Source organism: Pseudopipra pipra, chromosome 9 (assembly GCF_036250125.1).
Source record: "Pseudopipra pipra isolate bDixPip1 chromosome 9, bDixPip1.hap1, whole genome shotgun sequence".
NCBI lineage: Eukaryota > Metazoa > Chordata > Aves > Passeriformes > Pipridae > Pseudopipra > Pseudopipra pipra.
The window spans coordinates 7640496-7668056 of NC_087557.1; the positions used below are offsets into that span (position 1 = coordinate 7640496).

The 27561-nt window shown below is 40.7% G+C and overlaps 1 long non-coding RNA gene across 2 annotated transcripts; it reads right to left on the bottom strand.

The window, feature by feature from the left end:
• Positions 1–1482: 1482 nt before the first annotated feature.
• On the bottom strand, positions 1483–27561 carry LOC135418799 (uncharacterized). Of its 2 annotated transcripts, none has more exons than XR_010432670.1 (3): positions 24524–27561; positions 15275–15366; positions 1483–2142 (listed from the first exon to the last, which is right to left on the bottom strand). It is a non-coding gene; the product is annotated as an uncharacterized LOC135418799 (long non-coding RNA). The 2 variants fall into 2 exon arrangements; XR_010432668.1 differs by lacking the exon at positions 1483–2142 and adding an exon at positions 11084–13135.

Here is a 27561-nt window from a genome sequence, read left to right on the forward strand (position 1 = left end):
GGATGAAGCAAGGGAGCACTGGGATTGCCTCCTGCTGCAGTTTCAGATTCGCCAAAAGACTTGGATAAGCTGACGTAGTAGGTTATTTCCCTTTCCCAGAGTCTGATGACTGATGATAATTACTTCTATTCTTGCAATCTTTCCCAACGACCGTTTCTATTTACTGCCATAGCTGCAGCATTACAAAATTCGGGGAATCCTTTTCACCCACATTTTCTCCTTGGCAGGAGTAAATGAAGTCAGCAGTATTGGATGTCTTTTTTTCTCCATCATCCTTCCACAAACTAAGAACCCGATTTGTCCTTTGTCACTAAGAGCTGGATCTAATGGACAGAAAATAACTGTGAGATGACCATGGAGCCAGATTTTTGGTTTGAAATGTCTTTGAAATGTTGCTTTTCTGTATCACCAAATGACACCAGTTACTGGTGGGCACATCTTGAGCTGCATGCTGCCAGCACAACTTTCCTTCCATTAACCTCTGCAGCAGCCATTTCCTCCCAGGGGGAGCATCTGGTGTGTTTTCTAAAATAGATTGCTCCCACAGGCAGCATTTACATTTCCAATTAACTTTTCATAAGAAGCCGTGTTTGTCTGAAACCAAGCTGGTGTTGGAAGCTCAGCCAACATCACTTCAGTCACATCACACCTGCAGTAATGACACCTTGCTTTCTTTCAGGGTAAGGATCAAGCCCTCCAAGACCTACAGCTCTGCTGGAAAGTCTCAGCTTCAAAAATTTCCCTCATTTATCACAGAATGGCTTGGAAGGGACTTTAAAGATCATCTCCTTCCAACCCCCTGCCATGGGCAGAGACAACCTTCACTAGACCAGGCTGCTCAGAACTCCATCCAGCCTGGCCTTGACCACCTCCAGGGATGAGGCATCCACAGCTTCTCTGGGAAACCTGTGTCGGTGCCTGACCACTCTCACAGTAAGCACTTTCTTCCTAATATCTCATCTAAACCTACTCTCTTTCAGTTTAAAACCATTCCCCCTCGTCCTGTCACTACATGCCCTTGTAAAAAGTCTCTGATACAAAAGGCTAACTGGTACAGCTCTTGATTTAGACCCAAAATAAAGCACAGTGATTTACATTACAAGATACCTGAGCACTCTGTAGGTGGCTTAAAGCGTTTTCCTTTCTGACTGGTATTAGGTAATATATCCAAATTATTGATTAATAGCTAGATCTGGTGCCAAGGGAAATCATTCCAATTACATCAAGGACTGATCATATATTTCTACCCATCAGTTACAGCTTTGATAGGAGTTACCATCTGTAAAGACTGTGTTTAAAATACAAATACTCATTAGTATTAAAATAAGACATATATGAAATAGCAACCGTTTTGAATAAATAGATATTCTCCTCAAGTTTAGCCTTTCAGAAAAGCCTGAAATTCAAATCAAGTAATCAGCCACAGAAGCATTAACTTAATCTTTCCCATTACTCCACCTGAGTATCTGGATGGGGATTTTGTAAGAATGCAGCTGAATACGTTGTTTATTTATTTTTTTAAATGTTTATTTATTTTTCTAAATGAAACTTGTAAAGACATGGAAATTGAAGAAAAGCAATACTTAGGAAAGGCTCAACAATTGCACAAGAAACAAAAGCAAAATAAATGTATACATTGAAGTTATGCTTACAATTCTTTGGTCTTCAAGACTAACCAACACTGTTCTAGGAAAAAAGTATTATCCCGAACATAAAAGGGAGATTTTTTTTCTGCACTATTGAGCATAACTGTTGGACTAGGTTCTGGACCATTAATTTTGAGTTAATTAGGCATAAATGCAAACTGCAGTGAAAGTTGTGACTTAAAACTTTCACCCTTGGAGAAGAGCCTGCCATGTTTTCACGGCCGGTGTGGTGTGGCTGATGGGGCAGTCCTGGCAGTGGAGGCACCTTTCCTTCTGTCCTTGAGCAGCCCCAGGTTATCAAGAAGCTTTTCTCACTGCTATACCTGCTGTTCTCAGCCAATATCAACTTTCCAGCTCTGCAGATTTCTGGTTTGGTTCCCTGAAAGCTTTGTGTCGAGTTGCCACGTCGGAAAAATGGTTAATATCTTCAACAATTACAGTCGTGGGAATAGGCGAGTGACAAGAAGGTCTTTCATCTTCCCTGGTACCTGGTCCCCTGTATGGACATGTGGGAAATGGAGATGAGAAACTTCATTTTGAGGACATAAAAAGAACCAAGGAAATACACCTTAGACTCGGCTCAGCTGCACAAAATGCCAGCACAATTTTGTCACAAAAAGGGAAGTTATTGCTATATCTTTCTTGCTTCTCAAATTAAAATGAGGCCTTTTAAACATAGTAGAGGATTTGCAAAAAAGATGGTTGGTAAATAGACTGGCATTTATAAATGTCAGCATAACAGAATTTTCTATCCAAAATACCCTTTTAGTTCCTCGGTCTGGGAAAATATGAAGCAATTCAATGAGGTTACAGTGATGCTTTGATTTACTAGGGAAAAAAAAGGTTTTAATTCTTTCCACAGTTCCATTAAACATTTTTTTTTTCATAGGAGAATTTGCTGGAATAGTTAATGTGGAATAAAATAATCCACAGTACTCGGTCCAGGATAGAAATATTCAGATGCTGGTACACAGCTGTTTTTTGATTTCTTAGTTCAGCCCATTCAAGGAATTACATTAAGCTGAAATGAAGTTACATTTGGAATAAAGTACCAGGAACACAGACATTCAGGAATCGCTTTAAATTTTTAAAAAAACTGAGTTAACTCCAGAGCAATTTCCTAACACTAGATCTTATTTTATTGCCATACGTTACTGGGAGGAGATGGAAAATAAAGACATACAAAATCCCCAGGCAACACTGGAACAGCTTTCAAAAGCAATTTTGGCTTCCCTGGGCTCCCGCTGCCTTCAGTAGCCAGTGCTTAAGAGAAATCCCAATATCACATTGGACAACTTTCCCTTTCAGAAATTTGTTTCCCACAGAAAAGCCCATGGGAACAAGATGATAAACAGAAAGCCCTGGATTGTGAAATCAGATCCATGTTCATCTCTCCGCTGGTCTGGGAGCTGGCAGAGGGTCTGTTCTCGGGAAGGACTTCACACCTTGTTCCCCAACAGTCAGTTCTGAAGGGGTTTAATATTTTATGCAGAGGGTCCTGTTTATAATTTTGCAAGTAGTGCAGAGAAGTTTTAAAAAAAAAACAAAACAAAACAAACCCTCCTTGCTTCACACAATGCGGGAAGTGTCTGGCACCCAACTGCATCTGCTGGGAGGCAGATCTAAAACAAACAAGCGGGAACACGTCCTTGCACACTCTGTAATTACACTCTGGATCACCCAGAGGCTGGAAGTATCAACAGCTTTTAAGATGTGACTAGCTAGATTAAAAATAAAAATAAAAAAAAAAATGAAAAGCAAAAAAATAAAATTAGGCTGAGTGTTTATTAGAGCCGATGGCCCACTTGTGAGAAATCTCCAAGCAGTGGTTTGCAGCCAGAGCACAAGCAGAGAGGGATCATCTTGTCTTTGCCACGATGAGTTAGGCAATGAGCAGGGATTTGTGCCACTGTGCAGAGCACCCTTAGGAGTTAAGGGGTTCAGTCAACGTGCAGATCTAGGAAAGCAAATGGGTTAAAGCAAAGCTGGAAAGCTTCTTTAGACTTTGCTGAGGTTGTAATTAGGACTTACGAGCTTCACATTTTCCCTGTCCCTCCCGTATGTTCTTGTGAGCACACACAGTCAGTGCTGCCAGTTGCTGAATTCTGCAGAAGAGGAAGGAGCAAAACCAGCAGCCATTCACAAACAGTAAGAAATCTGTGTGATTGGAAGTTCTCTTTCTGCATTATCACTGCAGGAGCCCAGGACAAGCTTATATATCACGGACAAGCACGTACACTCCAACATGAAAATACTTGCCCAGCTTTATGTCAGGGATATATTTCTATATTATGCCAAAGTTGCTCGCACACCCAGAGCTTGAATAGCACAGCACAAGGCACTTAAGAAAAAGGCAAACCCAACATTATGCTGCAAAAATGCGGTCTGAAAATCATGTGCTATTGTCAGAGACTGGAATGTAGTCCCACAGCAGCGTAACTGGGGACTTCCCATCTATATTTAGGATGTTGCAATCCTACCCTCTCGCCCACATGTCCTCACCCCCAGCGGGATGCCAGCTGTGGCATTTCTGGCACAGAAAGCAGCCAGCTCCCTACACCTCCTTCCACCTCGCTGTCACAAGTATCAGCTGTTGGTTTGGGGTGAGAGCGTGTGGCGAGGCAGGGCTTGGTGGCAAAACTGTTCATCACTTCCAACTACTGAAGTGGTTGAGAGAAAGGTTAAGAAGTGACTCAGAACTGTAGAATACTTGATAGCACACAGTGCTAAACCTACGTGCATAGTTCCCAGAGGAGCTGTTTGCACTGCACCCGGAGCCTGACCCACAGAGTGGGCCCTGATAACCTCTTGTGCTGCGAGTCACACCAGGATTATTAACAACCCTGCAGCTGATTACGCTTCCCCTGCCTGTCCCAGTGGGCACGAAGGTGATATTTACATGGTGGTGCACATTCACACACTTCCAGCCAACAGAAGCAGACTCATACTGACTCCCCATCATCACACACATTACAGAAAGGTGCACCTTTCACTGCTCACACACCGTTCTGCAGAAAACCAAAAGGAACTTTCAGTTTAAAAATAGAAACCTGATGCTCCCTGCTTGTTTGATTTGCTGTTCACTTAGGCCAGCCCAGAAAACTTAGGTGCAGTCTTTGTTCTCGCTCTGTCGACTTAAGACTTACTCAAACAAGTGTCAGACGGCACAAGGCTTTTTTTAGTGAAGCCCCACGTACACCCAGCACTCCCACATACACTACTCATTATGCCACTTCTTAATATTTTCCGCATCAGTCACTGCTGCAGCCCAGGATGTGCACATTGAAATTTGCCTTTCCCTTTTGATTCATTTGGAGATGTCATCGTGCACAGCTGCGGGTGTCAGCGCGGTGGCACTTACACACCCTCATGACACAGCTTCCTGAGCAGAGCAGTAAAAGTAGGGCCGTCAGGCAGCGGCAGAAAACAATCATAGCATGTTAATTAATTGGGGATTTAGCAATACACTGTAGTGAGATTATTTGACAAGGTTTGGGCAAGGAAAATGGAAAGTGAAAGTTTAAGACTTAGAACCAGAGGTAAATTGAAAGCACGTTGCACTTGGACAGCATTTCCAACTTAAGGAATCTTTTCTGCTTTATGAGAGCCCTCAGTTATGGGAGCTGTTGTTTAATACGATTAATTCAATTCTCTTTTAAAAACATGTTTATAGCATTTGTGGTTGCAGAACAAAGACTGAAATGTGACTTCCAAAAGCACAGAAGGCTACTACATACAAGGCTAATAACCCTCACTTTCCTCTCCAACCCGTATTCCTATTTTCTTATTATTTAAGAGGCTTTGACTTTTAAATTCTTACTGAGTGTTTCGGACTAACATAAAATGGTGCAACGCCATTGCCTTTGCCTGGAGCCCCTGTTGCTGCAGAGCAGAGGATCTGCTGGCAGGTGACAGATTCACCACTGTGGAACATTTAAAAATTATTATTTAGACCTAGTTGCAGAGGGTCAGAGCCAGACTTTCAGCAGCATCTCCTTAAAATAGCAACTGCTTTACTCGGTTTATAAATCTAAATACCATTTATGGACATAACCCCTCAGATGGGGGTGGGATCCCCTTTTGATGTATGAACCTTGTGTTTCAGACGCTGAGAATCAAATGAAACTGCCAAGATAAAGGCACATCATGGAAAAACCTACAGACAGACAGCAGAGGTGATGTATGAGCGTGGGGCTGTGTACAGATCCAGAAACAGGCACTGCATCACTGTTCGTTTAACACCTCTGAGCGTGTAAGTACGAGAGGTGAAAGAGCCCCTGTCTCTGCCACTGTCCCTGGGGACACCCACGACCCAGCTCCTGCCATCAGCAGCAGGGACAGCAGATCCCAGGGCAGCCTGGGGTCGCAGCAAGGGCACACACAAAAAGCAAGAGGACTAGCACAGATTGCTGCAAGAGCAGGCAAGAGTTGCCTCGATGATGACAAAGTGATTGCACAATTAGCACAGAAAGAAACAGGCTGCTACGTTTGTCACCTCTCTAGGGAGTGTGGCAGTGCCTGTACATCCCTTGGTGCAACACTTTGTACTTGATTCAGTGCAATCAGCACAAGGTCCCACCAGTGAGGGCTTTGTTATGGGTATAATTCTAAATGTTACCAGGACCTGATGATTTTCAGGGGTTTTTGGGTGTTGGTTTGGGGTTTTTTTGTTACCACAAGCTGGATACAAATAGCGTTGATCACATTTAGCAGTACACTATTCTGGCTGCCAGAGACAACTGGTGGAGTTGGACAGGGAGATATTAAAAATGCTGAGTCAATCCCAGGATGTGGGATGCAGTCCTTTCCTGAAGTCCAGTTCCTTTACTGTCCAGTTCTCACACCTGCATCTACGTGGATCTAGGATCTGAGCATACAGATGTCACTGACCTAAACATGTTGGGTTTAGGTTGTTCACACATCTTTCCTCCATGTTGATGACATCAATGAAAAATTTAAGAGAACGAAAAAACAAAGTTCAAGCAGAACCCAGAACTCAAACATTCTACGTAAGAGTCTCTGAAACAGCACATTTTTAAACAAGTGCTGTAGTTTAGCTCTAAACCTGGTTGCATCTTTGTAAATGCAAGAGGCAGACAATAAGTAAGCATAATTAGATATATTTGTATTTTCCATCTAAACATTTCAAGAGCCAGAAAGAGGATCGGGTAGGACTGGGTGCACAAGAAGTTAATGTACTACAACATTATTTATAAATAAATTCTCTCAGGAATGATACAAACAACTTTTCTAACACAAGACTTAAATTCTTGCCATATTTTCCTTAAACACTTCGAGGAGTTTTGATTATTCTTTCAGCGAAAATGCCAGTGTCTCATACAAATCTCTGAGAGAGTTCAGCGAAGCGCTATGAAGTGATGGTCTTCAATGCTTTTGCTCTTTGCTGCTGTTGCTGGGCTCTTCGGAGGAACTGCCTTACAGCTAAACCTCAAGGTGAGAAAAAAGTTTGACAGCAGCTGAAAGAGCTTATGGCTGCAAGACACACAGAGAGAAGTGCTGCAAGCACAGGAAGGCAGAAAGACATTTCCATCACCAGCCAGATCCTACTCTAGGGAAACGCAGGTTTTGTTTTGGGTGCTCTGGCTCTGAAACTGTTCTGCAACTGCAGATTTCTGCATCTGTCAAGTGAATACTTGAGTCCCTTTGGTCTGTGTGAAGTTTTGCACTTCTGCCTTCAAATATAGGGCAGAGCCCCACACCTCCTCCTGCCAGCAAGCTCGGATCGCTGGCTGAGGTTGTGACTCCTTCCCTGCATCACTGGAGATAGACTGCTCGTACATCAGAGATTACTGCAAAGTCCAGACCAGACCATTCTTGTTTGGGGAGAAAATGAGAAAGTACAAAAGGTGACCGTGGGTTATGTTTATAGACATTCTGTGCAACAGCAAAGCTGTACAGAAACTAGAGAATGCACAAGGGCACCAAAAAATACCAGTTCCATGCGGATTTCATATGTCACCTACCTGTGAATGATCTGCACAGAGATGGGGGTAGGAGCTGGCCACAGCTGTGCCCAAACTTGGACAGCAGTGCACATTTCAAATGTCTTTGGAAATCAAAGCAGTACTTAAATTCTAGATTTAAAGATCACGTCTTGATGTATTTACTCAGGGAAGACTAAGCAAAGTTTTACAAGCAACCATAGTTCAAGCGTTTCTTTTTGCATGCCCAGTTTTGGACCCGTGATTACGTTCTTCTGACACAGATGTACATGCATAATTTATGCACTGATGCAACATCTATCAGTGTAATACACAATGCTCTCTGACATTCACCAGAAATTCTCAGGGAGGAAATCCTGATGGCTTGGTACTGCCATCATGCAACCTGCCCTTCCTTCCTGCTTTGTACAGTACAGAAAGTACAGGGCACATCCTCTGCCATCAGCTGTACATCCAACAGCACAGATCCCTTCTTATTCACTTTCCCATGTGGTTCAGGCTCATTTACACTGTTCACAAATAGATACACCGTGTTGTCAGACGCGATTTGATGGCATAAAATAGAAGTTACCTTATCTCTCTCCTGGCGTGCTCTATGCCCTTCTCTTTGTGCTTAGTACACAAACAGTAAATATGTGCCTTTAGTGTGGTTTTTTGGTTTTAAGATACCCTGCTACTTCTAGCTAAGTAGTTCTGAATGTTTGAGCTGGATCTCTTGGAATAATTCATCTTGCAGTAGGGTCAGTAGATTCTCACAATTGACTTCAAAACAGTTTAAATCGAACCAATAACTTTGAACCAAATACCTCTTATTTTTTCAATAGAAACAGTACCTCTTGATACTCTTGTTAATGCTTTATCCACCCATCATGACTTTTGGTACAGTCTGTGACTGGGATTACAAAGGTTTGGAAAATGCAGGGGAGGGAATGGAAAAACCCTAAAGCTTCTGGTTTGGGATCTATCTGAAATGCATTGATGGATGCTGATAGCATGCAGGAACATAGTTTAAAAAAAAAAACACCCAGTGCCACCAAGATGTCTATAAATAAAAGAATACTGAACTTTGCTCTTCCACATCCAGCACATTTCAAAGGGGGCAAATTATAGTCTCATATATTATACTGGGGTTTTTGCACTGACTGTTATTCTCAAATAGTTTTTAAGATGAAAAGACATTTTTTCCTGTAGATGGAAATGCCAGTAACTTTGAAAGCAGGTTTCATTATATACCTACATTCAGTTTTTCAAGTATTAAACAAGAGGTTTACTTTTCCCCCTGTATGCCAGCAGTGAGTGAGCCATTTGCAATCAATAATGTCCAGCTCTGAGCTATAACCCACATGCCACCGAGCATCTGCTGTCTGCCCAATTCTGCTGTGTTTTGGAAACACTTAGTGGCCCCTGCAGCTGTTCTGGGTAGCTGGAAGATAACTCATCAATACATGCTCTGAATTTACACCTTCCCCGTGTCACCCTTTGTTTTTCCGACCCGTGCTGCACATCTACCAAGTACTGCTGGCAACTTGCTTTTTACCAAATGCAAACATCTCTGACAAAATATAAAGTCTCTTCCAGAGTGGAGGTCACATTGTTGTACAGCGAGAGCCTTGCTAATGCCAGGGCTGATTTATTACTGGCTGGCCATTTTGATCTGATAACGCCGTGTTGGTAGGTTGCTCACGTATCAGGATTACTGCAAGACACTGACGAAGGAACACAGTGTTCTGCTCCTATTTATGTTTCTTGCTATAGTTCCCTCAAAGACTAACCTTATTAACTTCCCCTGTCAGACAAACGACACTCAATTACAGGTCATTTATACCTGTCTCTTACACTTCAGGAGTTATTAGAAGAGCTTAAAATCTGACAGAAAACTGAAGTATAAACATAGCAATGTGTAATACACATATTTACATCAAAATAGATGGTTTTGGATGGCTCCTGTCACAATTTAGGACCTCAAGCAACCAGCAAATCACTAGGAGAAATTATATTGATTTCAGTGGCCTTACTCGTGCTTTTCTAGACCTAAGGTCTCGGTGCTTCCTTTCTGGAATTTTGGAGTGACATTCACAGAAGAGAGACCTGATGCTTGCCCATCAGGCTCTTTGGCAAAGGGACACCCACACTTCACAGAGCAGGGTGGCCTCTAGCACGCTTGGCAGCTCTGTCCTGCAGAGCCCCATCTTTCTGAAAACATCTCCAAAAGGGACTCTGCTGGGACCACGGCATTGCTAGTACCTGCAAGGCTGAAACAAGAAGAGATCTGCAGAGAAGAGTCTGCAAAGCAAGACTTCCACTTATGGCCAGGGCTGGGCTAGTGTCTGCTTCATCTGCATTTGGCTGTGCAGCACCAAGCAACTAAAACACCAACACCCATATATCGACTGCAGTGATAGTACAACCTGCATGCAGGACATGAAACAGGGAACAAGCTGAGGCTGATTATACACACAGAAAACAGACCTACTTAGTCAGAGGCTGACATTTTTACATAGCTGCTGTCCAGAGCCCAAGTGCGCTCCAAACTGAATAGTTTCCACTGTTTCCCTTTTCACACACGCTCAGTTTTCCAAACCATTCACCTTTGGCAAAAAGCTTCATGCCTGGCCCCTGCTAGAAGGTCAGCTTGTTTTGAAACACAAGCTGAACTCCTTCGGCTGTTAAAGATCTGGGGCAGCAAATTAATTTGCTTCTAGATCCCAGGGTTTTTTACTTCATCATTGTCACTAAATTTGTGCATCCACTTCTTAAAATTTATAGTTCATTTTCTGAATGAGACTTTGGCAGACTCATGAACAGAATTATCTCCTAATAATTTAAATATGTAAAAGGGAAATTAGGTCTCCCATTGCTACATAGATTCTTTTTTTTTATAAGCAAAACCTATTTTAGTCCTGTACTTTTTGTGCCATTGTCAGTTTTTTTACGTGCGCACACGGACATTTGCATAATTTCCATGAGGGAGACTGAAACCTTTCAGGGAAACACAATGCAAAGTCCAGGAAGAGAAAACTTTTCATACTGGCAGAAAGGAAACAACAGTGGCAAGGAACAACAGTGCCAAGGTTAATGGGGGAAATGCTTCCCACTGTGCCCCTCAGGGCTTGTCCTGGTTCTGGCTGCGCTCCTTCTGACACGTACTCTTTAAACAACACATTTTCATCAAACTGATGCATTTTGGCCAAGTGTTTCTATATTGTTTAGGAAGCTTCCCCATCCAACCATCCAAGAGCCACTTTGGCAGTCACATCTGGACCACCTGAGCTGGGACCGAAGCCCCTCTGGAGCTACATCCCCCCCCACTCACAGTCAGACCAAGTTTCCTCACCAGCTCGGCCCCAGGTTTCCCAGAGCAGAGTCTCTTCAGATGTCTCAATCCTTAAAATAATTTAATTTTGATGCAAAAATTAATTAAGAAATTAACAACTCGAGGTGGTGCCTCTGAGGAAGGACCCTGAACAAACAGTCTAAGTGCAGTAGAGTCTGGGGCCATTGGCTCCTGCCGTGTCTCTGAGTGTCCCTCACCTGGCTGTGCCCCAGGTCCCCATGCCCTTTGTCATGAAAAGGGTCAGCAGTTCATGGCCTCTTTCCTCAGGCTCCTGCCCCCCAGAACTCACACCTCAGCTCCCCCCTGAGCTACCTGCACGGAATGTATCCCTCAAAAATTCCTCTATAATCTGTTAGCAAACACAAGCAAACAGCCACAAAGCCAGTAAGGCTTGTCTCTCGTGACAGAACTGAAGAACCCCTCTGCATAGACCATTATTTTCCAGCCCTCCCCCTACTCTCAGCCAGCTTGTTCAGCTGGGTCTGGCACTTGTCAGGCCCTTCTGTTTTAGCTCATTTTGTTAGAAACATAAATTAGCTCAGTTATGGCTCACAACTAGTTCAAGGATGGGGCAGGACTCCACAGCCAAGTGTGAGCAGAAGAAAGGGCAGAGGAAGGAAGAGGTAGAGCAGGGAAGGAGAAAGAGCAGCAAAACAAGTTATTGCATTGGCAAGACTGCCATAGTAAAAAACACTGAACACCTGATAAATGTCACCCTGGCCACCGAGATATACCCTGGCTGGAACATGAAGAACAGCAAGGGAATATAAGAAATAGTGAGACTTAGTGGAATAACAACAGTAATTTTAAAAACCTCAAATGTTCAATGATACGATTCTGTATCATAAGTTAGCACATTACCAAATAGGGAAAAAAATCATCTGAGAGACAGTATCAGCTTTAAACTGCACTGGAGCTATCTTCTACTTCCAACTTTCTTCTCTTTCTGTGATTGTATATGTTAACTCAGGTAATTTATTGCACCAGCTCTGTAAACACTGTGCATGTTAGATCATGTTGTCATTCAAATTCCATTTCCCAATTTGCTGTTTCTTACCTAAATCTCTTTTTCTAGAAGGCCATTTAAATAATGACTGCAATGGCAATGACATTTCATTTGAGAGCCAGCACCACAGTTCACATCACTACAGTATTTCCAGTTGTCCCAGTTACACATTAATTCAAAGCCAAGAGTGATAAAAATATGGCAGCTGGACATTTTAAAAACAGTATTGTCGTATATGCAACCTGTACCTCAGCTTCCATTCATCTAAAGGCAAACTCTTACTCGTGTTACCAAGTTACTCATCATATCCAATAGATCAGAAACCCAGAGCTGGAGAAAGGTCAGAAGCAGGAAGACTGCCAGGAAAGATGTTTGGGACAATGCTTTCTCTTGTATTACCAGCAAGGCTGATGAATTGTAGTTTCTTTTACAGTTATCTTACAGTTAAAAGTCATATGGAAACGTACTACACACAAGAAAATGTTCATCTTGGGATTGAAAAAAGCATTCATGGAAATAAGTAAAGTAATTCTGACAATATGTAAGAGAAAGAAAAAAGACCAAGGAAATATATGCTGATGACACAAAAAGGCAAGGTCAGAGTTTAGAGCTGAATCTTTAACCTCTAGTGTTTACATAGGAATTGCCTGCTGTCCTTTCTCCATATTTCTGGTACAGAGCACCAGAATTATTCTATGACTGGTTTTACCACTCCTTTACAGCTATTCAAGGACCAAGGACTAAAATACTCCAATCTCAATCCAAAAGAAACATCAGGATTTAGGACTTGTTTCTGTATCTTTTTTTTTTCCTCATAAATGATTTTTTTTTTAATCTTTCTGTTTTTTTTCTTGATTTCAGTTATAACCTCTGTATGACAGGTGGGAACCCAAATTAATCTCAGAGGCAATGAAGCACTATGTTAGTGTAGCAAAAAAATGACCCTTATGATCTTCATAGAGACAGAATCACTTCACATTTATTACACCACTGTACAGTCCTCATTTATTTTTCATAGCTATTAGAACTTTATTGCACATATTGTAGAATAAAACCTCATTTATTTTACGCTTTAAAAGCAATGATGCTTTTTTCCACTATCACATTTCGAATTAATTCCCCTTATGTAACTCTGTCTCTTCATTTTTTGGTGCAGGCCAAAGATTTCTTTAATCTTCTCAGTAATCTAATTTTATTAAAAATAAAGAGCAATAGTGAAAAAAGGGACAGAGAAGAAGAAAAAAATATACAAAACCACAGCTGGGCTAAAACTTTAATACTCACAGGAGAATACCAACTGCACTGGCACCACCAACTAAAATTAAAAGGTATTGCACATTTCAGCCACCCAGCTCTGACAGCTGGCAAGTTCTCAGAAGAGTTCTACTTCTCCAGAAAATCCATTCCTAAGCAAAATGCTGAAATGTTTGTCTTCTTGTTTACAGCAATATTATGTCTTTTAAAAGAACACCCCTTGCCCTACAAACAAGGAACTCAAGCATTTATAATAATATTATTTATATAGAACATGAATAGCTTAAAATTGGGTTTGAAAAGTCTGGCTTGTAGCGCTTAATGGAAGATGGAAAATAACACAGTCAACAAAGAAACATTATACTGCACAAGAGAAATGTTCTAATCTATTCTTAACTCACTTTTATCAATAATCCCCATAGCTGGCTTCTGGCCATCCCAGATGAATAATTTAGAGCCAGGAAAAAATAGTGATTTGGGCAGACATTGTCCACATCTGTAATTCATCTGCCTTGCTATATTAAGTCATTCACCTGTTAAAATCCAATTTACTAGTATATAGATGAATATACTTAAAGGTTACACAGCTAAAAATAACACTGCCTCCAGGATTTTCTATACTGTGGAATACATAAATTATCCTTGTCAGTATGCTGCTATATAAAGGCATTGGCTTGTATTTCTAGAAGCAGACATTTCAAAGTTCAGTCAGGGGTTGCATTTTGCTAGAACAGCTTTGCAGCATATATAAAAATGTTTGGTTTGTTTTTAAGGATACTTTATTATAGCCATTCTTTGGCAAAGAAAGCTATCAGGCTCACCACAGGGGATAGTAACACATGCCTAAAACTAATAAAATCATGAGGTTTTTGGTTTCCCTTAATTTTTTTTTATAAGTACTCAGTGGCTGATCTAACTTAAATATCTTAGGTATTCTCTTTCTGCAAAGTCACATGCTTTTTCTTCTTTGAGAAGCCTGATGAAGCAGCTTCAGCTCTTCCTTCCCTCCCACTGTTGCTGACCCCCAGCTGGAGCCTGGGCCTGCTCTCCCCATCAGCCCTTCCCCCCAAAAACCCTCCCATCGCTTGTGACACAAGGGAGCCGCTGGGATAGTCAGCCAGCATCTGAATTTCCTCTCCTTACTCTCTTGAGCTAGAAGGAACGTGGCTTTATTCCATCTTGAGCATCATGAATAAAACCATTTGCAAGGCTGTGCATGTGCATCACAGCCTCTGCGTTGCTGTTGCTACAGCCCTGATGGGGCCTTAATGCAATATTTATTGTCTGTCATTATGCACAAGATGGAAAAAATGATCTTTGAGTCTTGGGAGCCTGAGATGACTTTCACTAGCCTTAAAGGGGCAGAGGTTTCCATCTCTAATATGGATCTGGAAATCACTAACTCTACAGCTCACATCTCCAGTGGCCAGGCCATCACCCTCTGGTGCCACTCAGCAAGACCTTAGAAATGAGTGAAGTTGTCTACATACAGCCACTGTCTTGCACTTTCCTTCTCCTAATGACAATGCAGCAGAAAAGCCAGTGACACTGAACACAAAACATGCAGGTAGGAAGCTTTTGTCCCTGAAAAAAGTCATCTGGGGGTCAAAAAAACAATGGAAAATCACAGTTTTAGAGTCAACGCTATGCCAAGTATTGTCAGAAACAGAGAGGGTTTCTGCTCCAACCGAGCAGATGGAAATTATTCTATTGTTCAGAGATAAAGCAGGGCTCCTACCTGGGAGCTGACCACACAATTACACTTCTCTGCCTGAGCCGAGCCTTTCAACCACCCTCCATGGGGGTGGTTGGTTCAGGAAGAAGGTTTGATACTGCAGCTATTTTTACTTTTTCTCCTTATTTCTCTTGTCCCAAGATGCAAATGCAAGGGCGACTCGTTCCATGAAAAAACAAGAGACTTCCTTTGATAAACAGGATATTGGGTTTTCTATGGAGTCACACACACACACTCACAAACCTGTTCTCTTTATGGCTGAGTAAACATCCTCACCTCCCCACAGATCCTTTTACACACTGTACACATTATGCATCTTCCTCTTGCTGTACTCACCCCTGGGCTTCAGCGGGAGCAGCTGGCGTGTCGCTCAGCGTGCCCATGGAGTTACCAGAGTACATTAATCACTCATTATCTTGTTTGCAGTGCTGAGACAGAAAAGCACAAAGATGAACACATCAATCCTTTCACAAACATTACAAAGAAACACTCAAGTATTCCTTTCAGCAGAACAAATACTGAGAAGTGAGCTGAGAAAACACAAGGTCAGCTGGCACCCTGGTCTATAGCATTACTTATATTTACTTTCTCCTGTCTTATCTAACTTGAATAACTTGCATTCAGGATATAAGCATACATTTATGTTTATCTTTCCAAATATAGTACTCCATGATGGAGTACTCCATTTCACTCATCACTGGAGTGAAATTCCACTCAAGCTGATGGTATCCAGCCATGTTCCAACATGTGGGCTGGATTATCTTTTGTTTTGACTCTTTAGATGACATCCTCAAGCGGTGGCACAGCTGCACTGAAGATCAGCACTGCCCACGCTGCCCTTCAGACACAGGGTGTGGGCGCTCCAGCCTCTGCCTCCAGCAGGAGACTTGGAATACCAACCTCCTGATGTTTCTGAGCAAGCACACAAGGAGCAGTGTCCACCTTTCCCTGCTCTTGTGGGTCCATACCCTTCGCCCAGTTTTCTATTCCATAGCTCCATTTCTCCCTGTCTCCCTAGATTCATGTGGGTTTTCAGGTGCTTTTCCCCTCCTTTGCACCCAAGGACCATATAATTCTGCAGGACAAGCCTTAGCTGCCTTTTTCCAGAGCAATCTGACTGCAGCACATCAGCAGAAGCGCAGACATGAGATATTAAGTTTGAATCAAAGACCAGGTTTATACATTGCAGTGAGGGCACTGCCCCTTGAGACAGGAGGCTCCCCCAGCAGGTATGTGAGCTCACACCTACAAAGACTTGGCTCTAAGTGAGTAAAAGTGCAAAATATTCCCTTTTAAATCAAAACACGTAACAGTTTACCAGGCCAAAGGAACCTAGTCTGGCTTAGGGTTCCAGATAGGAAAACACCACTTCGGTTTCATATGTTTAAAGCCTTTAAACCCAAAGCAGTAGCAGCCTACAAGTTGCAGTTGACGTGGGATCATTTGACTCTGAAGCTTGAATGGTAAAGAAGCAGCAAAGCTATGGACCTGAAACTTTTAGGCTTTGCACTTAATGTAAAATTAAGTAAGACTGATATCTTTGTTACAGCAGCTTCTTTTTAGAAGTTGTTTTGACAGACACTCAGTGGCAGTTAGTTTCAGAGATTTAAGTGCAAACCATCATATCACTGTTCCTGGAATACAAATAGTCCTTTTTTACCAGCAACCTGGAAATGAAGTAATGAAACAAAGAACACTGAGGTGTTTGATGGCTCTTCTAGCCATTACACTTGTGATTCAGCTCTTAAATTCAGGGTAGCAATTTTCTTCTAAGATAAAAGAGAGATGTGATACATGTAATAAATGACAGGCTATCTTTAAACATTTATCATCTTAATAATAAAAAGACAAGGACAGAGAGACAGGAAATCAATACAATAATTTTAGAAAGAACATCAAGAACAATGATCTGAGGGAGAATAATAAGAGGAAACTGAGAAAATAAAGCACGCTAGAGTAATTTTAGACAGAAAGGCGACAATAACATTCTTCTAAACTAGCAGGGGAGCTACACTGAGGGTGATCTGCGTAGCTATAGGTTATAAATAGTATGGAAGAACAGAGGACAAGAAATATGAGAACTTGTGAAGTTGAGGGGGCGAAAAGGAATCACACTTTACAGTCCCATAAAGCTCTTCGTGCAGTAACTAATACTCATGTGAGCGGGACGCTACTGTTCTCCTCATCAGTGCTTACAAGTGTCCCTCTCACTGCATGTCAGAGCTAGAAAGACCAGGGCTGAAGAAAAACCTAAGATCAGGGTTACTGGCACAGAGTCACAGGGAAAGATCAGAACACTTGTGATTGAGCATTTCTTTCCACAACTCCTGGTGCTGTGATGTTGGTAGAAATGACTGATGAGCTCCATGACCAGCTCGTCTTTGAGAAGAACCAGCCCAGAGCCTAATAAATAAGCTGTTCCTCTTTTTAGAAAGAGAGTCATTTCATAGGGATTACTTTTTCTCTTCTTGAGAATATTTTACCTGACTATAAAAGCTTCCTTCTGACTGCACAGATTTCTCCCCCTCCATTTTCATTTGCTTTAATCAAGCATCAAGGTACAACAGTTGCAGACATTTACTATTACTCTGCAATGCACAAGGAGAAGTAACAAACAAGATAACTGGTAGCCAAAATAAGGACCACACTGTAATACTTGTTGTGACTTGAGAATTCTTAATTATTCCATGAGAATATGAAACTCAGGCAACCCCACATTTAATGACTTGTCCAAGTCAGCACCTGGATATTTTACTGAAATCTCTTATTTAGCTTATGAAAATCTATTTATAGTAGACACTGTAACCATTCAGTTTTCAGACCTTTCATGGATATTTTATTACCTTCTCTGTTTTCCAAAATGACTCATTCTTCCTTCAGAGTTGTTTTTGAAGATGACAATACAATATGCAGAGATAATGCAATATTTTCCTTCCTCCAGACATTTTCTCATTAAATTTCTTATTCTGTTTTAGAGGACATTATAACACATATAATGACATTTCTATTGTTCTTTTAAGCAGCAGAATTTCTGTTCAGTTACCAGTTCTAGTGAGTTCTTTCTCACTGAAATTAGTAGAATGATACAGATATACATACAATTAAGATTTGGTCCAATTACATAAATAAGTTAATGCCTGCAGCAAGAAATTGTTTCTTTCTTTTTAAACAGCTGGAGGAACAACAGGTCATTTAATTTTATAAAAAAGTTTAAGGATAGTATAAACAGGAAGAGCACTGAAAAATCATCACATATGTAATTTAAATGGGTAGGCAGAATTCTTTTAGATCCACCAGCATCTCTTTAAAATTCTTGTGAATCACTAGGCAGTTTTATCCCAGAAGCACTGGTGGACAGCACCTTTTAGACCATCATGGTGTAAATCTGAGAGTTTGGTAAACATTGGTTTGAAATACTTTAATAAAGCAAGGTTGATATATTGTGGTAAATCCCCATATATTAGACATGAGGAGAGAGAGGAGGTAAAGGTTTGCACTCTGGCCTTCTGTCACCCCTGAGTGTGGGATCCCCAGGAAGCCCTTGGGGTGAGAGAATTTGATTTACCTGGCACCACTGCAGCTCCCCAGATGACATAAGGGCCTCTTTTGTATCTTAATTAAGTGCTGCAAAATTAGCATCCCTACCTGAGCTCTAATGAACAGAACAAGCAGAAAGGAGGCTCTATAAACAGCCTCTTTTGAGGGGGAGGAACTTTTGCCCAAGTTCATACTTCTAAATAAAAAAATTCTATGTTTAGACTTGCTGCCAAACTTTCTTTTAAGTTTGGTGAAGAGAAATGGACATTTCAAAGTTGTTTACTCAGCTTTAAATGGAAAGATGTTTAAAACAGCAAGCAAACAACACTCCAGATAAACTTATTTCTCTGCACTCAGTTTGTGCTCAGTAACTACACCTATATATCTGAAGTGGGTGAGATAAATCCCACCTTTTTATTTTTTATTGGAGGTAGCTGTCTGGACTTACCTGCTTTGAAGAAGATGATGAGGAAGAAGGGGTCCCAAACGGCCCCAGACCCAATTCCTGAAGGGGTGTGGAGGGGGGCAGAACAGGGGATGGGCAGATCTGGGATTGGATGGACCTTATTATGACATCACAGAGCCACTATCTGGGCAGGCATGCAGGGTGTGTATTCCTCTGGCCTCACTAAAGGACCTGCTCTCTTTATCTTATCTTATACACTAAATTGGCCCAGAGTCTTTTTCTCTGAGGTCTTTTCAGGCAACACTACCCACAACTGGCATTCATTTATATGCCAAAAAAGAACAGTGGCCTCCTTCCCAGCTGTCCAGGAGGCATTCAGGAAAACTCATAAATCTGTCCCCACTGTGACCACCCAGACAGCACAGACCTGCAGGATGCTTGACACAGGGTCACTGCCAGATCATAATTTGCAGTGTTGATTAAAGAGTGCTCTTGGCTATTTTTAATTTCTAGAAAACAGGCTTAACAAGGAAAGATAATTAAACTACTCTTTATTTGGAAACATACTTGCTGACAATGGATTTGGCTTCCTTTGCCTTTGCTCTTTTCTGACTCTAGTAATTCAATATTTTATCCTCATCTTAAATCTAGAAGACCAGGACCAGATGTGCTTGATACACACGTGATTTCTATGACTGATCTCCTTAAATACACTGACAAATTCTTGTCTTAGTTCTCCTGTGCATCTCCTCCTCCCTCTGCTCTCCTCCAAGCAAGAAACAAAAATATCTCAACCAACTGAAAGGTCTATTTGACCTCATCATACAGTTAGGTTAGAAACAGTGTTCTGTCTGAGAAAATACTTTGTAATACAACCCTTTCTGTTGTGTTACAGGATTAACTTTCACACTAGTTTCATGTAAATAATATGAAATCTGAAAACTATAGAGGAGGTTTTTTTTCCCGACTTTCTTTATCATCAGCTGGTATGTTGTGTGACCAAGACAAATGAAAAACTGCATTTTGTACAAACCCATGACACTTATGTTAGTTTCAGTGAAAAGGAAACAGTCCCTGTTTTGTCCTCCAGAAATAATTACAGGTTTTAGTTATTAATCGTCAATAGAACCCACGGCATTCATTTCTGAAGTCATAAATTCCAAAGTGCTAAAGCTATTGTAAGTCAGCAGAGCTGACAGTCTCAGCAGCCCTGTCTTAAAAGAACCACTGACCAAAAAATCTCCAATAAACAAGCTAATTGATAAATATCCTACAATGTAGAATATATGTTTAGCAAAGAGATCATCACTAATCCTTCAGACTTATTTAGGAGATTATATTGACAAATTATTGGTCATTTAACATCTACCAGTTTTAAACTTGAAAATTCAAGATTCCAGGATGTCCCATCACTGTATGTATTTTATATTTGAATAATATTCAGGTGAATTTAACAGGTAAATTTAAAAAAATTCTTATTTTCCCTTCATGGATCACAAAAGATTGTTCTGCACAGGAAGAAGACAGTTAACTTTTTTTCAGATTTTCTGCACAAAGGATTTAGTGCAAAGTATAGGAACACAAGTTACTAGCTGAACATGAATAAAGAGGCCAAAATCAGCCTCTTGAGGGAAAGGCTTCCTTGTTTACTAAAAAAAGCCAAACAAGAAACAAAAGAAAGAAACACTGAGAGACAGTGAGCACTTCCTGCATAGATTTCTACAAGTTAAGACCAAAAGACTATCTGTGGCCTGGGAACAGGTTGAATTTGGAGATAGGAGAAAACTACCTGACTCGTAGAACAGTGAGATCCTAAAAGAACTTCTCAGAAGGAGAGGGTTAGGACAAAGAGAAACTCCCAAAAAATTCCCAGGTAGAATTTGATTGGTTTAAGCTGGTTACCTTTACAGCTGCAAGGTATGTCTGTTCAACTGAGACTATCGGAAAGAATTTTGGTAGCAAGACTGAAAACACAGTTTTCAAAGTCGTGGAGATTTAGTCTCCTAAGGAGCAAAAGAGAATAGAGTCCTACACTCATGGACCAGCAGTACAGTGATAAGACCCAGCTTTCCCTACTAATTATTCTTATTGAAGCTAAACTTGCATTGGATACACTGGGACACTAGCTAGGGAAAATATATTGGAAGCTGGTCCACAGGGATCACACTGGTTATTAACAGCATGCTAATATTTATTTTCATCTTCTACTGAGGTTAATCTGAATTTTTACAGTGGTTTCCAAAGAGACAAGTGGATCTCTTAGAGAAGGCCAGATACTGAAAACTAACTTATTCACTACTTCATCTTGTCCTTAAGTAGCACCTCTGTGTCTGTGCTCAGCTATTCCAACCTGCATGTTCAAGTTGAAACAGCTTAGTTTGGATGAACGCCTGTGACAAATATACAAAATCAACCTTTGTTTACTGTTCTAGCATTGGTTTTAATTGCTGCCAGTATCTTTACCCCATGTCAATAAAAGGCTTTAGATTTCTTGATGGTGGAAAATCATGATCCCTTGCATGGAAATGCTATTAAGTACCCCCTGACACACTGAAACCCCCCTATAAATATTGACATTTGTGTGTTAGGTGAGATACCACTGAAGCAGTCACTTACTATTTGTAAAAAAGCTGTGCATTGAAGAGGTCTGTGCTTGAGTATCTTGCTGTTTCATGGACTTCACGGTACAGTTAAACAAAAAATAACAACCCTAAGAGCTGATTTCCCAAGTAATCAAGTATTTCCCTACAGTTCGTTTAACATTCATCAAGTACATAGAGCAAAATCATACTTAAGAGACAGTAAAAAGAACATAACAGGAAAAGTCTTCATGAAGTCCTAAAAAAAACAACTGCAAATGCTGCAAAGAGGCAAGCAGAGAGGGAGAAGGTACAAAAGCTGTTGACTTGCAGGTACTGAGCATCTGAAATACTGCAGTTACTATCACTTGCATCAATCCATTCTCACAGTGTTTACTGTGTTTTAATAGTTACTCAAATATTGGCAGCACAATCCCTCATCTCAGTGGTCTCATCTAGAAATCTTATATGTTCCATTTCCTTACTGAATAGGAAGAATTACTAGTTTTATAGTATTTTCACCTGTAAAAATTTCATGAAAAACAAAAAATATTCTACAGTAATACAGCATTGTTCTCTCTAGTCTCCAAACTGAAAGGAATGAGAAACTATTACATGTTAGAAAAGCAGAAACTGGAAGCATAGTGGGGACAAGAAAGTTCTCCAAAGCTGGGGATAGATCAACAAACCAAAGCTTTTCAAGAGGATCTCATTCCCAAAAGGGTGAAAAAAAAGTTAAACTTAAGAGTTTCATTTCAGCCTTCTAAGTTTGGGCACAGCATCTGAGGCAATCTGAGTGCAATCTCTGCAGATGCAAAGTTCATAGACGTGACTGTCTGCAGAATTGTACTAAAGGGTCAGTTATATTTGCTTTTGCACACAAATGGAAATGCTTCCCAGATGTATTTACTGGACTCTTTGCAAATGTTATGGAATAGATTTGGTCAGTCAGAAGATCATTCAGTGTGGTCCAGGGTATCACACGCTTTCCTCAGAGCCATTGCAAAATGGATATTTCTGGATGACACATCTGAAGACACAGGAAATGTCTTCGAAGAAGAATTGAATTCAAATTCAATCACTTCTTGGTGATCCTGTCCTTACCATGGCTCTGATTGCTTCTCTCTCCTATCAGAGACGTATTGAAGATAAAGCCATGTCCAGTCACAGAGTGTGGTTTATTATTTCAGCTGTTGTTCAGACAAAAGGAAGGATACTGCCACTACCCTTCTAGCTAAGGAAGACCTGGTTAAACATCTAGATGCACCCACTGAACTTCACATCTTTTGATACTTGCACAGGACAGTAAAAAACTGCAGCACTTGGGTCACTCAAAGGTGACTTAGTTGCAGAAGATAATACTGTGGGCAAGGAATTGCACACCTGGAAAACCGCTGTCTTTTCAGGTTTTGCTTTTGTTGTTTTACAGAAGATACAGTCTAATTGGAATTTCCACATTTAGAGATCTCATATTTGATCAAAATGGTATTGACACAGCTTATCTGGCAATTTGGCTCAAAGTTTTAAAATATAATAAGGAGGATCAATTTTTCCTCTCTGTTGCCATGGACTTCAACAGGAATAGAGTTGTAACAGAACAGGATTTGTGTTACTTGCAGTAAATCATGGCTAAGTGTCACTTCTCTTAAGCAGGTTTCATTTCAAGTAAGTAATTAAAAAACCCCCAAACAATCCTGGCAGTTATGCATTACAGCATTCAGTAAACATATTACTTCCACCCTATTGATTGATAACACCAATCAAACCCAAGGAACTTCTGGACAAAGATTTTCCTTCATCTGACCTGTAAGGAGGTTTTGCATATAGTTCCTTTCCTCTGCTTGAATCTGAGAGCAGCTCAGTCATCAAGGTGTGTCTTGAAGTAGGTTCAGCTACTCATGTCAAAGTATTTTAACAATCTGCCTTTAATTTATTGTTGGAAGAAGCAAGACTGTTGAATCTTAAGCCTTTTGCACATTGTGGAAACTCATAAAGCTTTGAGAGCTTTGTCCACAGACCCCACAATAAGTATGACTCATGAAATGCTTTTCTCTTCTCAGTATGCAATAAAGAAAAATATTATTTATAGCATCATACAAACTATTAAGAAATTGCTTTTCTTTGAAGTTTAGACATAGCGAGGGAATAATACTTTGGATAAATGGCAGTATTTACAGTTTCTTTGAACTGGGGCCACACATCATATCTTGGCCAAATATGTGGTTATGATGGAGGATTCCAAAATTTCCCAAAATACTTCTGACATTCATGAGTTCACTGAGGTCTAATATCTGGTTGTTTTTGGCTCAGAAGTGACTTAAGCACCAAAGTAATTTTAAGCAAATGAACAGTAGAGCAGTTTCTTTGCCTTGGGGCTCTCACTCCGTGCCTCACATTGGATCTCTACATATATCTTCAAAAAGGTCCTACAGCTCTCAAAAAACGCTCTCAGTAGGATTTGTCAAAACCTTTCAGCACAGGCTTATCTGCTCCCACTATAGTTTGTAGCCAGAGTGTGGTAAAACCCACTCCAGCAGAGAGCTGTAACAAGTCGTACATGGCATGACTGTTGCAGCTCTTATCAGCTGTGCTCCAAGAACTTAAATCACGCAAGAAATAGCTCATCAGTGTTCATTCTGGCCCAGACTAAAGAGATAAAAATAAGATGACATTTGAGGCACAATCAGATGTAACAAGATGTCCTAGAATGGCACCAGCTTTACGGCAGACGTTTCGCACAGAGAAAAACTGCTCTTTTTCTGAAGCTGATTACAAGGAAGACTGGGAAGCATCATCTCAGCAAAAAATAAGAGGGAATTAGTTGTTTTGCATGTATCAGTCAGAGGAGAAATGTATGTACAGTTCCAAATAATGTGGCACCTTTTAACTTGCGCAGCCCAAAATGTGAGTGTTTAAAGCTGGATTCAGATACATCAGTTTCAAGCCTACTTTATTTAGGTTAAAGTCTCTTTCTCATGCCTGCATCTAAGTAACATTTTAAAGTCTAGTAACAGCTATGTGAGACTCAAATAGGACAAAATACTCAGTGCAAAAAACCCCTACCTGTGTGAAATGGAACATGGTAAAGGTCTATTCAGGAGCAAACACCAGAAAATGGATGACAGATGCCCTCTCTTCAGGACTTTCTTCATCTCCCAGGCTCTTGTAGTCAGTATAAGAAAAGAGTCTTCAACAGTAGCCCTGCTATGGAAATAACACTAGTTCTACTCATGGTGCAAAACGTATTCTCCTGAAGCTGTTCATTCTGCAGCACAACTTGAAAGAGAGCAGTAAAAGAGAGCTTAGATGAAAGATTTAAAAATATGCTTGATTTCAATTTTGTCTTCCCTGCCTTCCTGGAACAGTGCAAATCCATGCAATATTCACAGACCCTGACAACAGGTGACCTTTCCTCTTATAAACAGAATATTGCCCTAAGATTTTGTGTTTCCTCTGTTTTCATTCAGAAAAATGATATAGGAATCAAATGGAATAAAAAGCAGTTGCTGAAGCACATACTGAAACATGACCTGGGCTGAAGGAACAACTGTCGCACTTTTTACACAATTCAGGAGGGCATTTGGGTTCCTGCTGTCACCAGAAGTTGCATTTTAATCACTACAGAACATGATATGCCTGAGACAACGATGCAAGAGCCACACAACGGCCAGTAATTTTCCTCAGGTCATGTCAGGCAAAAAGTACCATAGTTTCTTTTCTCTCTATCTGATTTTATGCCAACATGTACTCAGAAAGCTGTCGTCTGGCCTTTCTGTCCCTGTGATGTATTGCATCAATCTCTCAGTTCCCACAAGCTCATATTTAAAGAGCTTCTGTTCATTTATGTCTGCCTCGTAAAAGATCTCTTGTGTTGTTTTTCTCCCCACCCCCTTCAAGATTAATAAACATTCTGCTAAGAAAAGGCTTTAGCATCAATCAGATTTCATAACTGATTAGACAGGAGGTACTCTGGCTGCATTTGAAATGGGCCTCTTTTGACTGTTTTTGCTTCTAAAATTAGCTCAGCTACTTCCCGAGAGAAGTCTCTGGATAGAAGCAGACACCACCACAAGGCAGTACACTGGAGCTGTGTCAGAAAGCACACTGAAAAGCTGATCAGGGTGTCCAAGAAAACTGGGAAACTGCTCTCCTCCGTGCCAGCAGCAGGGCCACAGAAGGCCCATACTGCAAAACACACCCTGGGGGTCTCTGGTCGAAAGAGTCTATGTCTGGTGCAACAAGAGAAAGCCCAAATCTGATGCCAAGGACAAAACACCACTCATCAGCTTCACCCCCTGCAGAATCAGAGCTGCTGTTATTATTTATGCCAGGACTTGTTCTCCTGTGGTTTGTTGCTGAGCAGCCACAACACCACCTCTATCAACAGCAAGATCCACATTTCCTGGAGATGCCCTGGGTGCAATACTGCAGCCACCTGCAAGGCAAAGGCAGCAATCCATAAAAAGGTTTTCTGCCCTCGTGCATAAAAAGATGCTCTACACATTTCCTTTCAGGAGCTGTTGAATTCAGCCAATTTACTCAGTTCTGTGAAATTCAGTAGAGTAACTTCTGGACTAAGGGGTAGAAGTTCCAATATCCCCATTGTATGCAATGAACTTATGTTGGAATCTGTGCAGGCCCTATTCATACAGGCTTACATCCTTCTGACAGCAGGAAAAAGATAAAAATAGGTTACAGTTACTTTTTCAAGACATACAGGTCTTCTCCCTTTGCTCAGGTTTACTTTCTCCCACCTGCCAGCCCCTACTATGAAACAGGAAACAAACACTGACATCAGGTCATAGCGTGGTGAGTCGCACGCAAGGGATTTTACAGGACACATTCCCTTTTAAAACTGAAGGAACTGGAAATCTGTGCCCTGGTATGGACAGCTCTGGAAGGGTGGGCTGAGGATGGATATTTAGATTAGATGCAGTTTCTAACAGCAACTCATTTGAAGAACAAGAACGAGACACTGACTGCTCCTGACGTTCTGCTCTAGCAGTACTTAAAAAAAGTAATCTAGTTGTAACAGAATGGGAGGCATATCTAACATAAGTATATAGTTTCTTTATCTAACAGGTACTGTATAAATAGAAAAGATCCTCAGTAAGTGAGTGAAGCCAGCACTAAATAAATAAATAGATAAATAAATCAAACACAGCCTATGTTTTTAGGGAACTAATATTATAAATCCTGAGCAGCCCTTTGTAGTAGGATAACTTGGCAATACTGTGAGTAGCACCTTCAGGTTTTTAGGCAAGGTTTGGGATGAAAGAAAGAGGCAGGAGTTCTCTTGTTCTTCTGTTTGTTTCTTCTTTCTGACACCCTAATGAAAATATTTGAATTTTAACTTCCAGGATTTTTTTTTTTAAAGATCAAAGCTAAGATTAGAAAAAGAGAAGGGAGCATCTCTCTGCAGCTGTCATTGTCTTTATGCACCTGAAGTTTAATTTACACAAACTAATGCTGACATGCAAGCACATGTAACAGTCAAAACTGGTTTTAAAGAAAAGAATTTAAAAAAAGCATAACTCACACCTACATATACAAGAGGAATATTCCCACTCCCACATTTCACATATTAAATAGGAATATGCAATACTAATATTCATACCAGAACTGCTTCTGCTCTTCTTCTGTCTGAATGTGTTGACCCAAAATGGCAATGGGAGGAAACTAAAACCAATAACAAATGCTAAAATTTTGCTTTAAAGGGCTTCATTAGATTTTATTCCCACAATTATATAAATACATGGGAACTAGTGCTGCTGCAGACTGATTTCGTGTCACTTAGTTCAGAGGAGACAAACTCTAGTGCCATCTGAGATTCTTGCACTCTATTGTTAACTTTTTCTGCTTTAGATTGTATCTTTTTTACTGTATCCATTAGGCCTTAACTAGAGCCTTTCAGAGGCTCCACTGCACTCTCAGCTCCAGCCCAAGGGTTACTTTTGAATGTACCTATCCAAATTAAACTTTAAAAAATACTCTTTTCCTGTCTTTTCAGAAAGGGGCTAACTGATATTTCCAAATCAAAACATGGCATAGGTCTATGACTCAGATAATTTTATTCCTGCTGAAATGAAGCAAAAATCAGA